This window comes from Phalacrocorax carbo, chromosome 3, assembly GCF_963921805.1.
Source record: "Phalacrocorax carbo chromosome 3, bPhaCar2.1, whole genome shotgun sequence".
NCBI classification, from domain to species: domain Eukaryota; kingdom Metazoa; phylum Chordata; class Aves; order Suliformes; family Phalacrocoracidae; genus Phalacrocorax; species Phalacrocorax carbo.
The window spans coordinates 53478032-53500721 of NC_087515.1; the positions used below are offsets into that span (position 1 = coordinate 53478032).

At 37.3% G+C, this 22690-nt stretch overlaps 1 protein-coding gene across 2 annotated transcripts in view; it reads left to right on the top strand.

Annotated features, from left to right (window-relative positions):
- Window positions 1-22690, top strand: part of PRKN (parkin RBR E3 ubiquitin protein ligase) — a 775925-nt gene that overhangs the window by 60324 nt on the left and 692911 nt on the right. The window lies entirely within an intron of this gene.

Genomic DNA, 22690 nt, shown 5'->3' on the forward strand with positions numbered 1-22690 from the left:
AACATACCTTGCCTGTATAAGCATTTGTTGTTGCTGTTGCCTTGTGGCAGACAGAGGTAACACTCTTGCGTCAGGATGATACAAAATAGCCTAACTGTGCCTTGCTGTCCAAAAGAGTATACAATCTGAAAGACCTGCTTGTGAAGTATTTGAATGCAGGCAATAGACTTGTTCACAAGCTTTGGCTATAGCTACAATTGCCTTAACTTCCTCTCTGTGTGCAGTCTAAAACCTCAGAGAAAATACACGGAGTTTATTTTAACACTGTAAATTAAATCATAAATCAAAAAAAGTCTGGTGCAACAGAAGCTGACCATTTATCACATTCAGATGAAATGTCCACATTTGAGATGTCCATAGCAAGTATTGTTTCAGAGTCTTTATCCATGCATAATTAAATGTTTTATTTAAAGGTCTTGATAGTGTGTGCTGTATATCAACTATGATTACAGATTTCATGTAGTGAGAGAAGTAAAAATATTATGAGCTATTGGATATAGAGCTAGATGCCAGCATGGCTTTAATATCATTTTATTCAAACAAAACTGCAGAAAATTGTCCTTATTTTATCTAAAATCTTTGAATGCTGAAGATAGACCCTCTTTGTACTTACTCAACAAAGAGTGCAAATTATAGGTTAGGGCTCAACGTTACAAACAATAGTTATAGAAGTGAACATTCAGTTCTTCTGAAAGAATAAGATGATCTTCCTAGTCATACAGAACAAAGCATTCAGATCACATTGGTTTGAATTAATATGCTTTATAATACGTGACTATTTCTTCAAGTGTGAGCCTCAGGCAAAAACGTAACATTCTGCAGTACTGTCCTAGAGTGACAAATATTAAAAAGTTTCTATGGCATACATTTGCTAATCGGCGTTCTAATGTCAGAGAGAAAAAATGCTTCAAAACTTGAAAAAAAAGGTGAAAAAATATTACAGTATTTGAGATGTGCACTGTATACACATAATAAAAAGAGGTAAGCCCAGTATTTTGATCAACAGTTGCAAACTGATTTTAAGGGAATACTGAAGATTACTCATAACAAGATATAATCTGTAAGAAAATATGAGAAGACAACTATAAGAAAAATGATAAAAAATATTTATCTAGAGTGAGTTAAGACACAATTGCAGAATCTACTTCTGAGTCTCTGAAGGCACCATCTGTTCCTCTTCATTAATCAGAGATCACAAGAAAGGGTAAAACTTAATTACACTGTTTGCTTTTCTTTCTTACGTAATTTCAAAAACTTTGGTATCATTGTAGTGCAACACATATACCATGACAAAATTATTAATGCTGTTTTTGGGGTGTTTACACCTACAAACAAGAGAAAGTAAATAGTTACAGTTCTCATAATAAGTATACTTGCAGTGCTGCACTGATGAAAGCTGTTAGGGTAACTTTTTATTATCAAATCATACTCTATTAAAAATAACATGTAGTAGGAAAGAAATAGCAGGTGCTATATGGTGAATGATGTTGAAATTGAGACACAGCTTTCTATACAGTCATATTAATTTTATAAATGTTTGTAGATAAAAGATAGATATGTACAGGTCTTTAGTCTCTCAAAAGTACATAAATTAAAATATATTTTTATGCCTATGTCTATGACTGATTTAAGGTAGTAGTACAATTATCTGACTCTGAAGTTACTTTAGCTATGAAAAATGAATTAACATAAAATTTTGTCTTATAAAAATATGTTCTTTTTAATTAGAAATATTTCTTTTAAAATACATTGTGGAATCCTTTATATGGGAGACACCAGGAGGTCCTTGTGTGAAAAAAATGCTTAAAATTTCATTTAATCCTTTAAGCTAGATGAAGACTTATTTTAAAAAAATGGGTACAGGAGGCAATCATAATGGTTTAACAGTCCAAATCAAATAGATTTGATTGTACAATTTTATTAAATGTCATGTGGAAAGTAATTATTATGGATGAGACTACATCAGGAATACTCCCCACAAATAGGCAATGTAGAGGAATCAGCCAAACATAACAGCATCACAGCAGGATGTTGACCAGTATGTCATGTCTGAAATTTTTCACTTCTTTCTTACACTCTTCAACACAGACCTATTTTTTTTTTAGTCTGAGATGTATGAAATTCTGGATACAAGCAGTCTCTTAATTTAATGACTTAATGAAACAAATTCAGTTAAATAAAATTTCCCTAAGGTATATATAAATGCTACTTCCTATGTTGTTCAAAATATTTTTCTGCTTTTGATGTTGGCAATCCTTAACAGGAAAGGCTAAAACAAATTTTCAATATAGCATTGTCAAATACAAAGAACATTGATCTGAATATGACAGCCAATGTATTGGAACTGCCAAAATAGTGAATCGGTGCTCTTTATGTTTTATAAGTATTGGAATATCTCAGAAGTGGTGTACTTCATTATTTTGAAAGCATGGTTTTTTATAATACCCATTTCTCCTTCAAATCTAATCAATTGTTCGAATTGCTTCGAAAGAAAGTAAAAGTAGATGTATATTCTCAGAATACAAAAAGCATTGAAAATGGAAAAATGCATTCTGGCTTGTCTTTGTTTGACTTCTGAAATGCTCTCGTTAAAAACTCTCATCACTATCAAGCAAAAAATGCATGCTGAGGTTATGAAATCAAATACACTGAGTTGTGGCCAGAGACAGGTTTTCTAATCAGAGGAACAGATAATTGAAATAAGTGTTAAAGTGGAAATGCCACCGGTCCTTATGTGCTCCCACTTTATTACAGTATTCTTCTTAATATTAAAACTTGGCAAGGTACAGATAGGCAATAGTTTATAAAAGTTTTCACTTCAGTCCATTAATTCTAGTTTGGCTTAGATTAGGAGTATCCAAAGATGCAGTCCACTAAATGGATCTCTAAGAGCTTCATTCTGCTCACTGACACTAATAGCAAAGCATCCATAGGTTAAGTGATGCAGACCTTTAATAGCTTCCTTTATTAAAGAAATAAAGGTGAAAAAACATAGCTGTCATCCTATTGGCAAGGCCAATAGAATAGTAAAAGAATCCAAATTGAGACAAAGTCAGCTTTTCATGAGGTAGCAGCTGCTTTTTGAGAAAGCTTTAGAAGAATTTATACAGGCTGTGGAAGATGGGTAGGAACTTGCTTCAAGACTAGCTCCAGCTGTGGGAGATGAATAAGCTATAGACTGAAAATCGCATCAAAATATTAGTATAGTCCTGAGTGCAAAGTGGTATGTTCTGCTTCTCAGTTTAGTGCTACCACAGATGTGTTCAGATGGCTGTTTAGACTTTTTTTCATATCCTTTATGTTAAGACTTAACAGGGATCAGTAGATACTGCAACTATGAGAGTCACTTTTGACTACCTCTTTTAAAGAATCTCATGAATACGTGTAAGTCCATGAGGGAGGCAGACTACATCTCAGTGCTATGCTCCTGTCTTGTGCTTTATTTTCTGGCCTAAATTGTTCCTGCTCTAGCTCTGTCTTCTCTGTGCTCTCAGCTGTATCTGGTTTTTGTAGACCTTCAGCCCAGGATCTATGTCCTTCATACAGCTGTACTCTTTGAGGACTCTGGCCCACTCTCTGTTGCCTTCCAAGTACAACACACTTTGTGGCTGCTTCTCCTTTAGAGTGCTGGCTTAGAACAGAAGCAGTTATACTTATGAACATAATAGTGTGAGGACATTTGATGTGAGAGTTATATATTATTGATTGGATGGATAAAAGGAGAAGATTCTTCAGCCATGGAAACCGGGCCTTTCTTACATGGTGGACTTAAAAACTTGCTCATCCATGCAAACGATGCTGAGCGGTCCTGCCAAGTGTTCACAAAGTCAGGTCCTAAGCTGGGTTATATCACTGTTTTTTGACTGGCTTTATTGAAGTTATGTTGATTTACACTGATTTTAGATGATGCATTTTGTGACTGAAGAACTAAAATGGAGTTAGTTGCACAGGAAATGGATTATTACAACTCTTGAAGTAGATGAATGAAAGCAAGAATAGTCTTTCCTGTCATTGCTGAGTCAATCCAGATAGATGATGGTCTGAAGTTTCATCCAATAGGACTTAGCATTTATTGTGTCTGACTACAGCAGATTCTTTTAGGGTTTCTAATGTAAGAAAAAAATTAACATTCTTTACAGATAACACTGCCTGATTACAGTGCCATGGTAGCAGTCTGAATAGAAAGCAAAGTGATAGAAATAAGGGTGGACTATGAACTACTGTCATGCCGAGTAAGCTGTCCTTCAGAATTGTGGCTTGTAGACTGGTACAAAGAAGTCTGTACTGCCAGTTCTGACTCGGTTCACAGACATGGAAGATTTGAGTCTCCAGATTTTTTTTAATTTTATATCTTTCATATCCAGCAGTAAGAATAAAAAAAAAAAACAAAAAACAAATAGAAAATTATTGCATCTGTCAGTAATATTTACTTTTCATTTAGTAGACCACAGCTACAAAGATATTTGAGTACCATGCAGTTCAGGGAGCAATATATTACTATTTTCACAACAGTGTTCTCCCCCATAAAAAAGGAAAATATGTCTGAATGACTTGAGGCAACAAAGAGAGGCAACAACAACAAAAATAAAATATAACTCTACTCAGTTTATAAATACATTAGCACACAGTGCTTATTTGCTTAGGCTGTTTTGTCAAGTTGTTATTCGGATTTCAGAATTTACCTATTTTTCCCAACATATCTTTCTGAAAGGCCTAATACTAGGCAGATATAACCATCACTACAATGCTGTTTGCAGTATGAAAGGTTGCTTGACATTAAAGAATCATAAAAACAAACATGAAATATTTCACTCAAGAAAATGTTTTGAAATATGCTTTTTAATACTCTTAGACTATGTGCTGAAAACAGTTTCTTATTAAACTGCAGATGTCTAATATTAAGTAACATTCACCACAATTCATTACGGTCAACTGATTTTTCAGATCCCTCATTTTACTGTGATAGTAATTTTCAAAGTTCTTCATTTGACAGAGGACTTCTTCCAGTAAAGGAATTACTTTGTTTTAATGATGAATGCTAGTGTTCATTTCTTACTAGATATTTGAAGACAGATTCTTTTACCTTCTGAGTACTTGGCTCATGTCGCTGTTTCTGTGAATTTATGATAACAACATGATTTCTTCAATGAAATTGTTTGTGCATTAGTATAGCACATGGCTTCAAAGGCAGCGCAAGCAAAAATATTTTGTAGGGTTTTTTTCTTTAAAAAAAAAAAAAAAAGAGATCTTTTGTCCTACCCAAGATGAAATTTAAATAATTCTGATTTTCCATTTTATGAGGGTGCTAGGAGGTTGCAGCCCTGTGCTGCTTCCCCTTTTCTTGAACAGAGAAAAGTTTGCTGTTATTATTCTTCCTGTAAATTCTTTAGAAAACTTCCATCCCTTTTCCTACAGAGAGAATCCGTATTCTGTATTTCTGTTCATAGCAGTATTTCTGCTCATGTTTCCAGGAGACTTTGCCTCCGTCCAGGTCATAAAGCAGAGTACCTTTTTATTTCATATATAAACCAATGTGCCTAATTGTTACTTTGAATTGAAGAGGTCTCTCATTCTGCAAGTAAGACCAAGCTGTTATTTTGCTATAGATTGAATGAAAAATATCAAGAACTGTCTTCAATGAAAGGAAATTTAAGTAGTCTTATCTTGCTCTGTTGTGACTGAGAATAGGGGTGGGTAAATGAAGATCATTCATCCAGATTTTGTGATGCAACACATGCAATGAAGATTTAACTAAACATATTTATTGAGTGCAAACAAATGAACAGGAACAAATGAACAGACAGAAAATTAAATAAATTGATGCAAAAGAACTGCATACAAATTTAAAATGGCTAACACAATCCAAAAGCAGGCATATCTTGGATCTGTTCAGTTTTTCTCTCTCCTTTGGAGCCAAACCTCTAAAGCCATGTTTGATCTAGGTTGATCTAAGACCATGTTGCCAACGAAAATGATGTTAGAGTACCCGACCATCTCTGTTTTCTTTCCTTATTGTCCATCAGTGATAGTCTTCATGCTACTTTAAGGTGAATCAAAGAAGGTTTCAGACCCCACTAAAGCCTAATATTGCAAAAGAGGGAAAAAGAGGGAAAAAAAGGGGCTTTATTTTACCGTGGATCAACTTATGCTGCCCCTGAGACCTACAGGAAACTTGGACACTCTAGATTTCAGTGGAACCACTTTGCTTTTAAAGTCAATAGCTTGAAATGTGAATTTAGAAATGCTACCACATTACGTTATTTTTTATCCATACTTACACTGCAAATAAATTCTCATATTTAAAGATAATGGGAGTCAGACTGCCTAGTTTGCCAATGTTTGTGTCCTGGATCAGTTAAAACAAATTCAGCAACTCTCATTTGCTCTTGAGACTTACTCTATTATTTCTATAATGTAGCTAAATATTAAATAGCTCATCATTTTCAGTAATTTATCTAAAATTGTCACTGCCATGCAACTTTTTTTTCATTAAATATATTATTTAACAAAATAGAAAAATTAAGTAAGCAAGGATGCCAGGTCATGTAAATAATTTTTATGGCTTGTACATGATTGGAATTAGCATTGGTGTTTAGGATTTAAGACTAACAAGTAGATTAACAGAAGGGAGCTGGGCAGAAAATAGTATGTGTTTTATGATTAATTTGATTTATTAGAGAAGCAAATGTCTGTGGGTCTGTCAGATTCTGGTTCTGATGAATGCACTGTGGTTAATAAATTACTGTAGCCTTTTAAAAGAATAATAAAACAGCTCTTATTTCATTTTCATGTGCTATATTTCTTTTAAGCCTGCATTAACATTCACTAAGTTTACAAGCTCACAAAGAATTCTTATTTGTGGTCAAAAAGTTTTAGAGTGTATGTTTTCTAAAGTCTGTTGCTGTGATGGCTCTGTTGCTAATACAAGCATATGTTATTATAGCCATTAAGACATCAGCAGTGGGTTGTTTTGTTTTTTTTGCGGGGGGGAGGGGGGAACAAAACAACCAAACCAAAGCCAACAAAGGATTTTTTTTTTTTTACTTCTTCTTCAGCATTAGGCATAAAGGATGCTTGGTTCTGCTTATATTGGATATAAAGAGCTGAGAAAATTGATCAGCAATGATCAAAGAGATACGTTTGCCAGAAACAGTTTGTTATCAGCTGGTGTCTATCAGGCAGCTTGTTGGCTTCAGGAGAAGTGTGCCATTTGACAACAGCAAAGAGGTGTTACAAATTTTTACTAGTTCCCATGTCTATATGTGTTTTCTTAAGGCATGGGGAAAGTGAAAAAAGAAAAAAAGTATTTTTTCTGTCTTGTTGGATGCAGATTCAGGTGTATACATTTTTCAGTGTCAGGGCATCACTGAGGCATGAATGAAAACATGACTCTTCAGGTGACTCATTCTGAAATTTCAACTAGGCAAACAGACAGTGGGCAAATCAAGTCCGTCTGTAAGGGTGTGTCTCAAACACTAGGGGAGGTTTTCAAAGATACAAACACTATCTTGCACTAACTTTCAACTGCTCTTTTTCTCCCCCTGCCTAGAACTTGAGCTGTTACACAGGTAGTTTAATAGCTGGTTAAAACAGTACCCAGGTAGCAGCAATAAGGAAGAGGTATTAAATCAGGATATTGCAGTCTTAGTATTTAAATGCAGACCTACGCATCTTTAAACTTGTACTAAGTGCTTGCCATGCACTATACTCAATACAGAATGTAATAATTTGACAAAAACGCTATAGCTACCATATGTTCTTAGTATTCAGTGGTTTAGCTTTCTGACTCGAGTTCATGGTTTTGTTTATAAAATTGAGTGATCTGGGACTTTTCAGACCAACAATATTCCATCTTCTGCCGGAAGTCTTCAGCTGAGATCAGTAGGGATGCTCCAGTGAGAATCTCAGGGCATACACAGTACAGCTGCAAGCAGAGTTTTTCTTTAAGATCTACTACTTTTTGTATTGCTATCCAGATCCAAAATTACTCACAGCAGATGGCCTGGTATGTATGCTGTTAAGCTTACCTGACGAAAAATAAATACACACATTTTCTGTGTCTTCCAATCTTGTGGTATTTTACATTCTAGACCAAGAAATAATCGTAACCATTTCCAGTCTGTCTTTATCCCATTGAAACTTTCACCAAGTTAATTTAGGTCACTTTCAAGACTTGTGGAGAAATTATACCATTACTTCAAGTGAACATTGGATGTTCATGATTCTGTAGTTCTACAGAACATAAAAAACAAGGTGCATATTTTACTGATAGATAAGTAATTAATTTTTCTTTGAGGGGAGAAGGTGGTAAGGAGGAAGGAGAACAAGTTGAGAGCTTGTGGGTAAAAATTAAGGGACAGCCAAATATGGGTGACACTGTTGTGGGTGTTTGCTACAGGTCACCTGATCAAGAAGAGGAAGTTGATGAAGCCTTCTACAGACAGCTGGAAGTAGCCTCACAGTCGCAGGCCCTGGTCCTCATGGAGGACTTCAACCACCTTGATATTTGCTGGAAAAGCAACACGGCAAGCCATGCATGATCCAGAAGGTTCCTGCAGAGCATCAAGGACAACTTTTTGATGCAAGTGGTAGAGGAGCCAACGAGGCAAGATGTGCTGCTCAACCTTATCCTAACAAACAAAGAAGGGCTGTTTGAGGATGTGAGAGTTGGGGGTAGCCTTGGCTGCACTGACCATGAGATGGTCGAGTTTAGGATACTGCGAGGTAGAAGCAGGGCTATGAGTCGGGTTACAACCTTGGACTTCAAGAGGGCCAACTTTGGCCTCTTCAAAGACCTGCTTGGAGGAATCCCATGGGCCAGGGCTCTGGAAGTCAGGGGGGTCCGAGAGAGCTGGACAGTATTCAAGGACCACTTCCTCCGAGCTCAAGATCGGTGCATCCCCAGGAGGAAGAAGTCAGGCAGAGGAGCCAGGAGACCCACATGGATGAGCAAAGAGCTTCTAGAGAAACTCAAATTGAAGAGGGAGGTTCACAGTATGTGGAAAAAGGGACTGGCCACTTGGGAGGAATATAGGAATGTTGTCAGTGTATGCAGAGATGTGACGAGGAAGGCCAAGGCCCGCTTGGAATTAAATCTGGCAAGTCATGTCAAAGATAACAAGAAGGGCTTCTTTAAATACATCAGCAGTAAAAGGAAGACTGGGGACACAGCGGGCCCACTGCTGAACAAGGAAGGGGCCCTGGTGGCGCAGGATGCAGAGAAGGTGGGATTACTGAATGCGTTCTTTGCCTTGGCCTTTACTACTAAGGCTGACCCTCAGGCATCTCAGCCCCCCAGAGAAGAGAGGACAAATCTGGAGAAGGGAAGACTTATCATTGGTTGAGAAGGACTGGGTCAGAGATCACCTGTGCAAACTGGATCCTCACAAATCCATGGGCCCCAATGGGATGCACCTGCGAGTGCTGAGGGAGCTGATGGATGTTCTTGCTGAGCCCCTCTCCATCATCTTTGAAAGGTGGTGGAGGACACGAGAGGTGCCCGAGGACTGGAGGAAACCAAATGTCACTCCAATCTTCAAAAAGGGCAAGAAGGAGGACCTGGGGAACTCTAGGCCAGCCAGCCTCATCTCCATCCCTGGAAAGGTGATGGAGCAGTTCATCCTGGAGGTCATCTCCAGGCATGTAGAGGACAAGAAGGTTATCAGAAACATTTCTGCCAACATGGATTTACCAAGGGAAGATCGTGCTTGACCAACCTGATAGCCTTCTGTGATGGTGTGACTGGCTGGGTCGACGAAGGGAAAGCAGTGGATGTTATCTATCTTGACTTCAGTAAGGTATTTGACACTGTCTCCCATAGCATCCTCACGGGCAAGGTAAGGAAGTGTGGGTTGGATGAGTGGACAGTGAGGTGGACAGAGAACTGGCTCAACAACACAACTCAGAGGGTCGTGATCAATGGAGCAGATTCTGGATGGAGGCCTGTAACTAATGGTGTTCCCCAGGGGTCTGTGCTGGGTTCAGTCCTGTTCAACATATCCATCAATGACCTGGATGATGGGATAGAGTGTAACCTCAGCAAGTTTGCTGATGATACCAAGCTGGGAGGAGTGGCTGATACACCAGAAGGCTGTGCTGCCACCCAACGAGACCTGGACAGGCTGGAGAGCTGGGCTGAGAGGAACCTCATGAAATTCAACAAGAGCAAGTACAAGGTCCTGCACTTGAGGAGCAACAACCCCATGCACCAGTACAGGCTGGGGGCTGACCTGCTGAAAGCAGCACTGTTGAGAAGGACCTGGGAGTGCTGGTGGGCAGCAAGGTGACCCTGATCCAGCACTGTGCCCTTGTGACCAAGAAGGCCAAAATATCCTGGGATGCATTAAAAGGAGTGTGGCCAGCAGGTCGAGGGAGGTTATCCTCCCCCTCTACTCAGCCCTAGTGAGAACACACTTGGAGTACTGTGTCCAGTTTTGGGCCCCCCAGTTTAAGAAGGACAGGGAACTGCTTGAGCAAGCCCAGTGGAGAGCTACCAAGATGATCAGGGGACTGAAACATCTCCCATATGAAGAAAGGCTGAGACACCTGGGTTTGTTCCGCCTGGAGAAGAGAAGACTGAGGGGGATCTTATCAATACTTATAAATATCTGAAGGGTGGGTGTCAGGACGATGGGACTGGACTCTTTTCAGTGGTGCCCAATGACAGGACAAGGGGCAATGGGCACGAGTTGGAACACAGGAAGTTCCAGCTAAACATGAGAAGAAACTTCTTTCCTGTGAGGGTGCCAGAGCAGTGGCACAGGCTGCCCAGGGAGGGTGTGGAGTCTCCTTCCCTGGAGACATTTAAAACCCATCTGGATGCATTCCTGTGTCCCTGCTCAAGCAGGGGGTTTGGACAAGATGATCTCCGGAGGTCCCTTCCAACCCCTACCATTCTGTGATTCTGTAAAGTGCAATAAAATGCATCTGTCAATATTTCTGAAATATATATGTTTTTAAAATAGATAGGCAAACAACACAGCCTTGCGTTTGTGATGCCAAAGATATATATCAGCACTTTTGTCACAAAACTAAGGGGTATATATATATCTGCAATAAAAATTCCCCCCAGAATGACTTGGTTTTGTTTAGATTCCTAACTCTAGGGGAACATTTATATAACACAGGAGAAATAAATTTCTATTTCTTGTATCTTATTTAAAATATATTTCATTTTTGTGTAGCATCTTTTAATGACCGTCATATAGACAGAACTTTCAATATGTGAACACACAACTCTTCAAATGTTAATGCTGCAGGGGTAAAAGAGAGAGGGCAATGAGTTCGTATTGTATAATGGCAGGAGGTGAAAGTTTTGACTGGGCCACTAGATCCTGGATAATTAAGGTTTTTTTTCCCCCTGTTTAATTTAGGGCATATGGATACCCAGTATATCTGTAGAATAACTTTTAAGGTCACTGCTGGAAGAGTGTAATGAATTGTGAATTTGTACACTAAAACATTGGGTTATGGCCTGAACATGGCCATATAAAAGTGATGATTTGAAAGCTTGCCTGTTGAACTCCATTTTGAAAGATCTACTTTATATTTTATGTCCCTTTCATTTGTGGTTTAGTGCGGCTAAGTTGCCACTTAATATTGCAATTGTGTATAAGCATACAGTATATTATCTGCCTAGTGTTTGAATCTACAGGGTACCTGGTAGGGCTAAAAGAGGTTGTGTGCTTTACTCCTCCATTGGAAACACTAGGTAAAATTTTTCTGTATGGCTAATTTAACCAGTTTTCTAGGGAAGTGAGTCTTGTTCAAGATCACTATCAGTCTGTTTTTCAGTCCTCCCTGTTTCCTCTCTGCCTGTCTATTTCCTGACAGATTTTGAACATTCTGGCTATGAAGGCTTCTGACAGGTCTTGGGGATAACTTCTTGATATGGTACTGGATGGGTCAAGGAGGAGTGATGCACAGCTGGGTCCTGCTATTCACTAATAGGGAAAGAAATGGTTGTGGTAAAATGTGGTAATTGGTGACAGCTTTGGGTGTAACGACCAGGAAATAGAGTTCAAGATCCTGAGGGGAATGAGGAAGTAGTGCAGCAGAGTGTATATACTGGTGTACCAGCAGGCAGACTTTACTTTACTCAGGAAACTGTAGTTCAGGTCCCATGGGAAGGAGGTTTGAAGGGTAAATGAAGTCAGGAAACTGTCAGGTCTTTCAGGACAGCATCCTTCAGGTGAAAAAATGGTCCCTCCCATCCCTGCAGAGATAAGGCCAAGGTACTCAGTACACTCTTTGTCCTAATCTTTGCCAACAAGGTCTCCCAGGCTTCTGTGCTTAATGGCTTGGTTTGAGGAGGAGAACTACCAGCACTAGACATGGATCAAGTCAGGGATTACTTGTGGGAAACTGGCCCATAGAAGTCCAGGGGACTAGATGGGCTCTATTCAAAGATGTTGAGAAAAAGGGTCATACAATATGTCTCTCCAGTATTTTGTAAGGACAATCTACACCTGAAAGTAAGGGGAATGATCAATGTTGCGTATGTGCGTATAGGTGTATATATACCTCTATCTGTACATAGAGTTTTCAATATACAAAATTATGTCAGTTACTTTACAAATAGTCAGAAAATACCTTCTGTAGGTTTCTTTCTGCCACCAAATGATTTTTATCATTTCTTTATTATATATTCTTGCATGTAATGTCTAACTTTATAAAGCACTCCATTTTAGTTAATAGTTTTCATGCACTTACTTAAGGAATAAATAAACCAATAATGGCAGAACTGCTTATGAATTTGCAGGGGGGCAGCAGTATTTTCATAGAGGCATCATCTAATAGCATGTTTTTGCAGATGTTGCTGACTTTAGGCAAGATGTCCAAAGTGGAACAGTTACAACAGTAGAGATTACTTAATATGAAAAAGTGTAAGGAGACTACAGTTTCCCCATTATTGGCAAGTAAATGCACTGTTGTAACTTAAAGGTATTTTGTGTGAGTAAATGGAAGTCCATCCAAATTTCAAGAAGTTGCAGTGGAAAGGCAGAAATTTCTGATGGTCATTCTGGATAGAAATTAAACCCTTTTCTTTGTTGGAAATTGCCAAGAAAAAGTGGTCTGTGTGTGCATATATATACATAGTCAGTCTCTATGATATCCAGCTGACATAGATTTAAAAGCAAACTAGTTTTTCATTCTGGAAACTGAGGTTTTGCAACCAAACTTCTGTGGATTTTCTTTATTGTTTTTTTTTGTTTGTTTGTTTTATAACTACAGTCCTGCATGGATTAGACAGGTTGTAGATTTCTTTTACCTGCCTTAGTGGCACATCTGTGTAGTTTATAAACAAGCTCAAAGCTTTTTATGTGTAGAAACTTCTGGCTAAGGAATATAATATATAAAATCAACTACAAACCAGGTTTTTTCCTTAGATGCACATGGGTTAACTAATTTTAACTAGTCTTTAGTCAACATCTCCAAGTTTTTGAAGCTTCTCTATTTTAGCCATTCATATTTTCCTAAAACCTTGCATGCAGTTCTGTTATAATTTAGTAATATGGTTTTCAAAATGTCAGGAAAAAATTGTATATTATAATATGAAAAATGTAATAATGTATCCTGGTTTCAGCTGTGACAGAGTTAATTTTCTTCCTAGTCGCCGGTACAGTGCTGTGTTTTGGATTTAATAGGAGAATAACATTGATAACACACTGATGCTTTAGTTGTTGCTGAGCAGTGCTTGTGTGGTGCTTGGCTGCTAACTGGGGCTAAACCACGACACCATGTCATCTGTTTTTGAATATCCACTGGTCTCTGCTCTATTTAGAAAAGAGAGTGTGAAATGTTTTCATAAGATCAGCAATGTCTGGTGTTTTGGAGTTTTTTTTGTTTTGGTCTGTTTTGGTTTGGTTTTTTCCCCCCCTTCCTCTCACAGTGATCCTAAGTTAAAATGAGCCTATGGATCCCATTCATGCATGTGCAGAATAGCTTTGTATTGTGTCTGTAGAAAGTCTGAACTCCCTCCATATGATGTGGAACAGTGCTGAGCATGTGCATGCAGTAAACCCAGTTCCTGAAATTGTTTGCAGAGTTCTTTCTGTATCTGACAGTTTTACTCTGTTTATCTAAGTGTAAGTAACACACAGTTTAATGCAGTGCTTAATTTTCTACTTTCAGGTTGTATTGCTCACCTACATATTTCTTACTGTGCTTCAGTACAGATCCTCTGGCTGGAGCCTTCTTTTTTCACTTTCTATCACTTTTTCTACTACAGATTTGAAGACAGACTAAAGACATTGTCATAGCGTCTCAATACTGTTTGTGTAAACAGTGGTTCTAAATAATTTAGCAACAATTATAGACTCATGCCACTGAGATTATTGCTGATTTTTGTAAATAATTAAAATATCCTAAAGCAGAAGAGTTAGAGGTACGAACAATAGATATTAAAATATTTAGTCTGAGACATACACAAGACTGGCAGGTAATTTGTAAAGTACACAGTTAAAGAGCAAACGGAGTTTGTATTCTTTCCCAGATTTTCTCAAATCCAGTAATTTTGTCAGTTCTGCTGTATATTTAGATAGCATTAATTCAGATACAGCTTTGCTTTTTGTAGATATATGATTAATAGATGAGGGCTTTAATAGCATATATTTTCACCTATTTACATGTTTTAACTTATCTCAGTTGCCTTTGGAGATTGTATTAAATTTGTTACATTTTTTTCCTTGTTTAAATGGCACACATGTATAAAATAATTGAGTTATTTTAGAGCTTGTGCATTGTCATTTGTTTTCTTTAGGAAGACTTTAGGGACACTGAAATTAACACTACAGAAGTTTTTGGGTTGGCAAAAATGAATGAAGCAGAATTAACCCAAATCTGTCAAATTTTAGGGAGCAGGGAGACAGCTGGTCTTGGAAGTACCATTAGGGATCTGCCCAGCTCAGCTAGGTTCCTGAGTAACTTTGGATCTGCGGTTCTTTAAGCTTAATGTTTTCAGAAGTTGTGTCAGTATAAGCACTGGTTTTGAAACATTTTTTGAAACCTCTAGCATAACTGTTACCAGGTAAAAAAATTGTACAATGTTCAGATTCAAGCATAGCCTTGTTTATAGTGTTCCCTTTGAATGCTAGAGAATGGGAAGCACAGATTAATAAAGTAATACATAGAAAGATACAGTAAAAACAGTATCAGAGCAACACCTATAGATAATTCCAAATTAGTCCAACACTTTAAAATATTAGTAAGTGCTTTAACACGAGGAATATGTATATCTTAAATAATTTACAACTACATAATTGAAGTTTGAAGACTTTACATTTAGCAACAAATAAAGTATTAAAATACATTAAATATTGCTGTTTCCTTGAGTCCATTTTGCAACAACTGCATATTTTTTGTTTTTAATCACCTCATTAAGACATAATGATCTTCTTGCACTGTCATACCAGATAGCCTATTAATGGGATGGAGTAAAACAAAAAGCTATCGGGGCATAAATTAGGGTTGATTAAGCACTGCGTTGCTTTGGTTTTACTCTAGTGTAACTCCACTGAAAGCAATAGAAAGACACAGATAGACGGGTGTCGTAATGCAGTGGTGAAATGGAACTCAGCTATGTTTTTGTTACTGAAAAGAGAAGAAGAGCCTGCACTAAGGAAAGTGACTCAGTGCAATGAGTGATGTGCTGAGAATTTTCTGTGTGGTCTGCACTGTGCCTGAGACACTTGATTTCAGAAATAAACAAGCTTAATAGAACTTCGTCTGCATTTGGTCTAAGTTTGACTCTTAGAATGGAATTTTTATCATCCACTTAAGAAGATTTAGTCTCTGTAGATGTATTGATAACCATTTTTAAAAAGTAATCTGACAGATCTCAGAAGACAGGTATGGAAATATTACCAGAAGAAGTATGTGAAAAGATGGAGGTCATTTAAGACCCAAGAAAACATTCTAAAGAAAAGTAATGTCATGAAAGAAGACCAGTGGTTCAAAAATACAGAAGACGAGATTGAGAAAGAAAGAGAAAAGAGAAAGGCAGTATGAAATGGTAAGTGTCAAAAGGCAAGAGTTTTTTATCATGGTGAGGACAGAATGTACACTGATTAGTTAAACATGAATATGTTTACAGGTTACTTATTTTTCTGAATTACGAAGGGCATTACCTTTTTGTGTTCTTTGAAAAAATAAAGAAATATCAGGAATATGGCAGTGTAAGAGAGAGGGCCATATTCAAGTAAGGGTTTTTGTTTACAGAGAACTGGAGCACAATTAGTGGCCCTAAACCCAGGCAGAAGAGGGGTTTTTGCTGTGAGGAGTGTACTATGGGAAAGTGAGAGAGAAATAGGGCTGAGCATCACCTGCTGTTAATAGCACCATGCTGTTAAGATCTCTGTCTAGCTATCTAATCACTGTCATAGAAAATTCAAATTATACCACCCATGAGTAGCCAAGACCCAGTATTAGATTCTGTCCTGGAACAAAGGACGATCTTAGATGTCAAATCTAAGTATGCGATCCATCAAATGTGGACTAATATCTTGTTTTACAACAGTTAAATTGTTTACATGCTTACAGATCTGCAGCTGAACCTACTCAAAGTACTCACCATGTAGGTATGCAGTAGGGGCACCATGTATACCCCCCACCATATATATAAACCTGTTTTGGAGTTCATAAACCAGATATTTCACTCCAGAGTGGCAGAAATCCTTGGACCTTGCCTAATGTATGTAGTAACAGAACAGATTTGAGCACATCAGTCACAGTAATTGTTCTGTTCACCATTTATACTGTAACATGGAGGTTACAGCATTTAATCAATAACCAAGGCTGTAAACATGCTTCAGTCTGTAGTAGCGGAAGCTCTATCCTTTTAGAGGATTGGGCATTTCTTGGCCACCAGAGTAGATTTAAGATCATCATGCCAGAGACTCGTCTTTCATCCCTTCTCTTGAATAAGGAACACAGTGCAACAAGAAATAGCAGATTTATGGGGCTGGAAGCAGTGTAATCAGCTTTGGCTTTGTGAGAGACCTAGTTTTAGTATTCATGAAGTGATAATCCTGACTACTCTTCCCTGTTCTCAGTCTTATTTACGTATTTTATATTAAGACTGCTAAATGGAAAAAGCTAAGATGTACAGTAATGCTGGCCTCCATTCACCTGTGTTCTCAGGTGAGTGTCCTCATTCATTCAGATATTAAATCATAATCTCTGTTTCCTTATCTCTGTAAACTTTGATCTCTTCACTCATAAGGGCATACCTGAAGTAAACAGACTAAGAATGACATGAGCTTTTTGCTTGGTGATTAAGGAACCAAGCATGCAGTGTTTAAGAAACTGTGGGATATGGGAAACACAAATTTAAATTAATTCAGGTGGATGGAGATGTAATCATAGTAGCATAGATCTTTGATGTGTGTTCCAAGATATTAACTGCATATGCAGCTGCAAAGCTGACTAAGCTGGTTGTCCACATGTAGAGGGATACTTTTTTAGTCCCTTAATTAAACGGGGTAACAAGCCAAATCTCTTTTATTGCCTGCACGTCTGTTGTAGAAACCTAGCCTCTGAAGAACACCCTCTCCCTCGGTTGCTAGAGCTGCCTATGTCATGCAGCACAGCACTGTGTAAAGATATTCCACCTGCTCCAGTGCAGCACTGAATGCAGGTATTCTAGCTCATAATCTGGAAATCACATACCATCAGTAGCTCAGCTCAATGCTTAGGCCAATTAACTCTGTACTTCACAGAAGTATTCAGTTCTGGTGAACTGATACGCTGACACAGCTTCTTTTGGTTTCAGGGCTGAAAACCTTTTATTCATTGGTAGCTTGTGCATCTACATGGCATTGCATTACACAGAGACAACATGCTCTGAGTGTCTAGGTCAGGTGGTTTTCTGCTTTGCATCCTGGTTGTGAACCCTGTTTTCAGGCCCTGGGCTCTCATTATATAGGTCAGGTCATTTGCATGCTTACTCTAGAATATAATTCCATGGTGAGATCAGGTGCCTTGAAGTTAGATATGATGATATTCTATGTCACCACATCTAGTGGGATCAGGACTTGCAGTATAAACAGAGAAATGAAACAAAATACATGGGAAAGAGTGAAACATTGCTCAGAGATCACCCAGCAGGACTGTAGGAAGGTGAAGTGTAGAACCCGGATACCCTGAATCAAGTCCAGGGTCTTGATCACTATGTTGCATTGTAATTTGGAAATATATCTGATACAGCAAATATCTGTGGACACTGAGGACAATTTTTTGTTCAACATCTAAGTAGAAGTTGTCAGTTTCAGCCCCCAGCTATCCCCTGAAAACCTGAGGAAGGGATTTAACGCAAATTAAGCTATAAAGTCTCAGAGACATTGTGGGTCTCTGATAATTTCTTAACTGATCCATTTTCCTTGGCTAATGGGAGTTTATTAAATGTGATATGTAGCTGTAAGATCACATTTATCTGGGTAATGTTTCTTTACACCTGTATTAGAAGTAGACAGACCAATGAGTCAAGAATTATGGTGGGAAATAATTGCCTAATGTGATAAAAAGTAACCAACAGTAGCCTATTATGCCCAAAGTAAAAGGCTAGCACAGTAGTCATAGCTGTGTAAATCAGTAGAATCATTTCCTAAGAGGTTTTGCTACTAAGAATCTACTCTGTAATAATAATGCCATTTCATCCAATGTTTTCCCACTAATCAGGGTGTTTCAGTGACAGCTCTTTACTGATATGCTCAAGACATAGTTAAAATAGTTAAAATGCAGTTTCTGAAGCAAACCCAGCTGTACGAAATACCCATTTTTTATTTCTAATATAAATAATACTGTATTTTTAGTGGTTTGATGAAGTGTTGTGAGCTGCTTTCAGAGTATTATCTTAAAAATGAGATGCTACAATACTCAATATGAATTTCCAATCATTTTGTGTATATGTGTGATAAGGCCTATTTCAGTCTGTTTTCTTTCCTATTAGTAGACCTGGTGTATAATTTTTCATTTCTGCTAGAAACAAACTCCCTTTAAATATGATTTTCTTTTAATTGATATAAATGAATTTCTGTGAACTCTGAAAACATAGTTCTTTTAATTTCTTTGTGAAAAAGTCAAAATAATTAATAAATAACACAGAGTGTTATTAGGAATTTTGGGTTGTATTGATCATACTTAAAATAAGTGCTTGTGCATTCAACACAGACCATAAAAAACTGCTATCTTCTGTCTTGCTTTGCTCTTCTAAGTATGAGTAAGTGCTCCAGGCTACATGTGCTGCATGTGTTTCTGTAAGAATAGAATTTTATGAATAGTGTGGCTTCCTTCTTCCCTCTCTTTTGGGATTAATAGTGCATATGAGAAACTGAAATGGAAGGTGGAAAGTCCAAAGCTGAAAGGCTTGTTTTGCCAGATGTACTTTTCTGCACATTTTGTTTGGAAGTTTGGAGTAATTTAAATTAAAAAGGTAAAGAAAAATAGTAGTAATACAAAGAAAAATGTGATCATGCTGAAAAATTCACTGGGTTGGCTAAGAGTAAGAGATTTCATATTCCCTTAGCGTACCCATGAAGTGATTTAATTGCTAAATAGTTCAAATTTTTTTTATTACGTGTTTGCTTTTTTGCCAAACTCAATATCAATCTTGATAGAAGATTATAAAAAGTACATACACATAGTATATTTGTGTCCCTGCAGGTCATTAAATTTCTTCCAGGAGTGTCAGTAATAGATTTGGATAAATTTGTTTTTCTTTGTGGAAGTGATACATTGTTTTTTATAGAATTGTAAAAAGTGCACAGCAGTGATGTAAGCAACAAGGTTCACCTGTAGCATCAGAGGACAACTGCAGTGGTCGTGTTGCTCCATCAGAGGTACCTCTTCCAAGTTATATCTTCCAACAAGTATTAAAGTTCAAGCAAGAAAGTAGGGAATTAATTAAAACAAATTCAGAGATTGAATCTGCCACAAAAATATTAAATATTATATCTTGAATGATCAAAATCAGCTATTGTTTTGCTTTAATTATTTTAACAAACTGTTGAGAGAGGTCTTTCCTCCAAGAAAGAATTAAACACTAGCCTCCTATAAAGATCTCCTAGGTCTTGGTGATGGGTATTTAACTGGCTGTCTGATTTTGAGATGTGTGAATTTAGTATCCACTTTAAACATAGCCCAATTTATTTAATATTAAGCTTTCATTAATTAAATCTTATTTTAACAATTTTCAATTTGCAGATCTAGTGGAATTCAAACATCCCCATTCTGCCATCAAGGGCTTGGCAGAGCCTATGAAACTCTAGAATCTCAGTCACAAACTGCAGGTTTTCTATTATAAAAGAAACAAAGTGAGAAGAAACCAATGTTGCTTAATCTAACTACTTTTTATCATCTTTATATTCACCATATATTAAAGTTATTTGACATTAATTTAAATTTCCCTACACTTTGTGTGCCTTTATGTATTGTAAACTATACTGTAATTTTTATTTATTTGGAACTTATGTACTACATTAGATTAAGCTTCACTACAGGCTTTGTCCTGTACTTTCAGTCGGTATTAAAGTACAATTTAAGTCATGTCATAATGAGCTAACAGTGTCACTGTAGTCTCAAACAAATAAAGGCTTAATATAGATCCTGAAATAAATGGAAAGACTCCCATTAACATTCACCATTCATCAGATTGTCCCTAATTATTCATCATGAAGTTTGTTAATCACAGAAGCAGGATAGGGTTTAACTGATTTGACCTTGTGTACCTGAATGACTGTTGTATCATGCCTGGATAGTTTGGTGAATCTCCTTGTCTTTAATTTTCTGTAGTTTGCATACATAGTCATAGCAATGCAGGTGGGCCTTTTCCTTTTCTCTCTCTTCGTTTTCCTTCAGTCCAGAAGCAACAAAGCCAAGTGTGTAAGCGTGGCTTTGAAAAGAGACATTTAATGTGTATGTCTTGTATCATTACATGATACTGATAGAAAAATACAATGTATTTTATGTGAAATACAGAAGAGATTCAGACGTCATAGCAAGGCTATAATCCTAGTTAACATCAGCTACTATTCAGCAGTAGCATGAAAATGAATTACCCTGTTGTTTTCTTACTCTGTTTCTTTTCGAAGTGAATTTGATAATGCAACTAACTGCATTGTCTCTTTGACATAGGTATTCCACTTGTGCAAGGAATAGAAAAAGCATGTATTAATGGAGACTGTAGTATTGTGATTTTCCAACAGAAGAATACGAATGGATTTGAAGAAGAGGAAATATTTCCTGACTCCTAGTGCTTTAGCTGCAGGCTGATAAATAGTGTGGTTTGGAATCAATTTCAGCATTGATCTGAAAGATAATCCTCTTCACAACAACCACGTCCTGAGGATTTTACTGTCAGGTGTGAAAATGAATGGCAGGTTCTAAATAAATGAAATAAAAAGAAAGAGAAAACGGAATGAGGCCTACAGGGAGAGGGGTGGTTATTTGTCTGTCACACTTGAGCTAATAGACTGCAGACATTTACTTAGGAAAAAAGCGAGCTGTACACGGGAAAGGTATTTATTTTCTTAATTGCCAAAATGATGCTCTGAAATTGAAGAATCAATCATGTTTATTGCTATATGTGGGAAATTAAAAATATACAGTATACGGTAATTTAACTTGCGGCACAAGGAATCTGTGGTACGCTTCTAATCGATATTCTGTACTTCATGCTAGCTTGGTCATGTAGGGCACTGCGAGGGGAAGAAAAAGCTATGGATGTAGACTCAGCTGTTCAACTTGGAAGGCTTTTATTCTACAAATGCTCTGCAACAAATAAGGATTACAAGAAGTACCCGATAGAATACATGTTAGTGTTTGGAGTTGGAACGTGTTTCATGCAGTGTCTAAGAATTTCTGGGAATCAGAAACAAATAGTTTTAGCCTTCCAGATCAAATATGCTACAGGAAGGAGAGAAGAGATTTTACTGTCCTGTCAAAAGATAAAAAGCTTGTCCTATCCCATAGGCCACAGCTAAATGGAGTTAAGGCACTCGTTTTGTCTAAGCCCTTACTATCTTTGTTACTTTGTCACATCATCGTACTTGGTTGAGACAGAAGGGTGTTTCTGGGAGGGACTGCAGTGAATTTCACTTCTGACAAGCTGAGCAAATGTTTTCCTGTGGTACAGAGTGCTTCCATGCCACAACCTTCAGATCCTGTTTGAACTTGATGTCAGCTCATGAACTAGTTAGCTGACATGAGAATTCAGGGGCATCTGATTCATAACTGTAGTTTCATTCCTCTTATCTAGTTTCCCAATATTTTGAAATATGTGTCTGGATACAAGCAATTTAATTTCTTTCAGACTCAGCAAATACCATTAAAATGTATCTGGTCAAGACAGGTAGTTCATTACAATACGTATATCTTTGTTATATATTATGACATATCTCTTCCATAATTTAAAACACTTTAAAAATGAACAGTGATGATATTTAAAATGTCATGCAGACATCTGAGTTTGTCCATCACCAATATGAATTTGATTTCACATCTGAGATACTGCATCAGCATGCTGCCAACACAGGTAGCCAGTATTGTACTGGTTGTACTGTTGTTCACATTTAAGGCTCTCCTGCTTCCCTGCAAACAGTTTTCAGACTGGGTTCAGGTTGTTGCTATGATATTTTATTATCTCAGGTTTTCAGGAACTTTTCAGGTGTTCCTTTCGTGTATCATTCCACTTTCC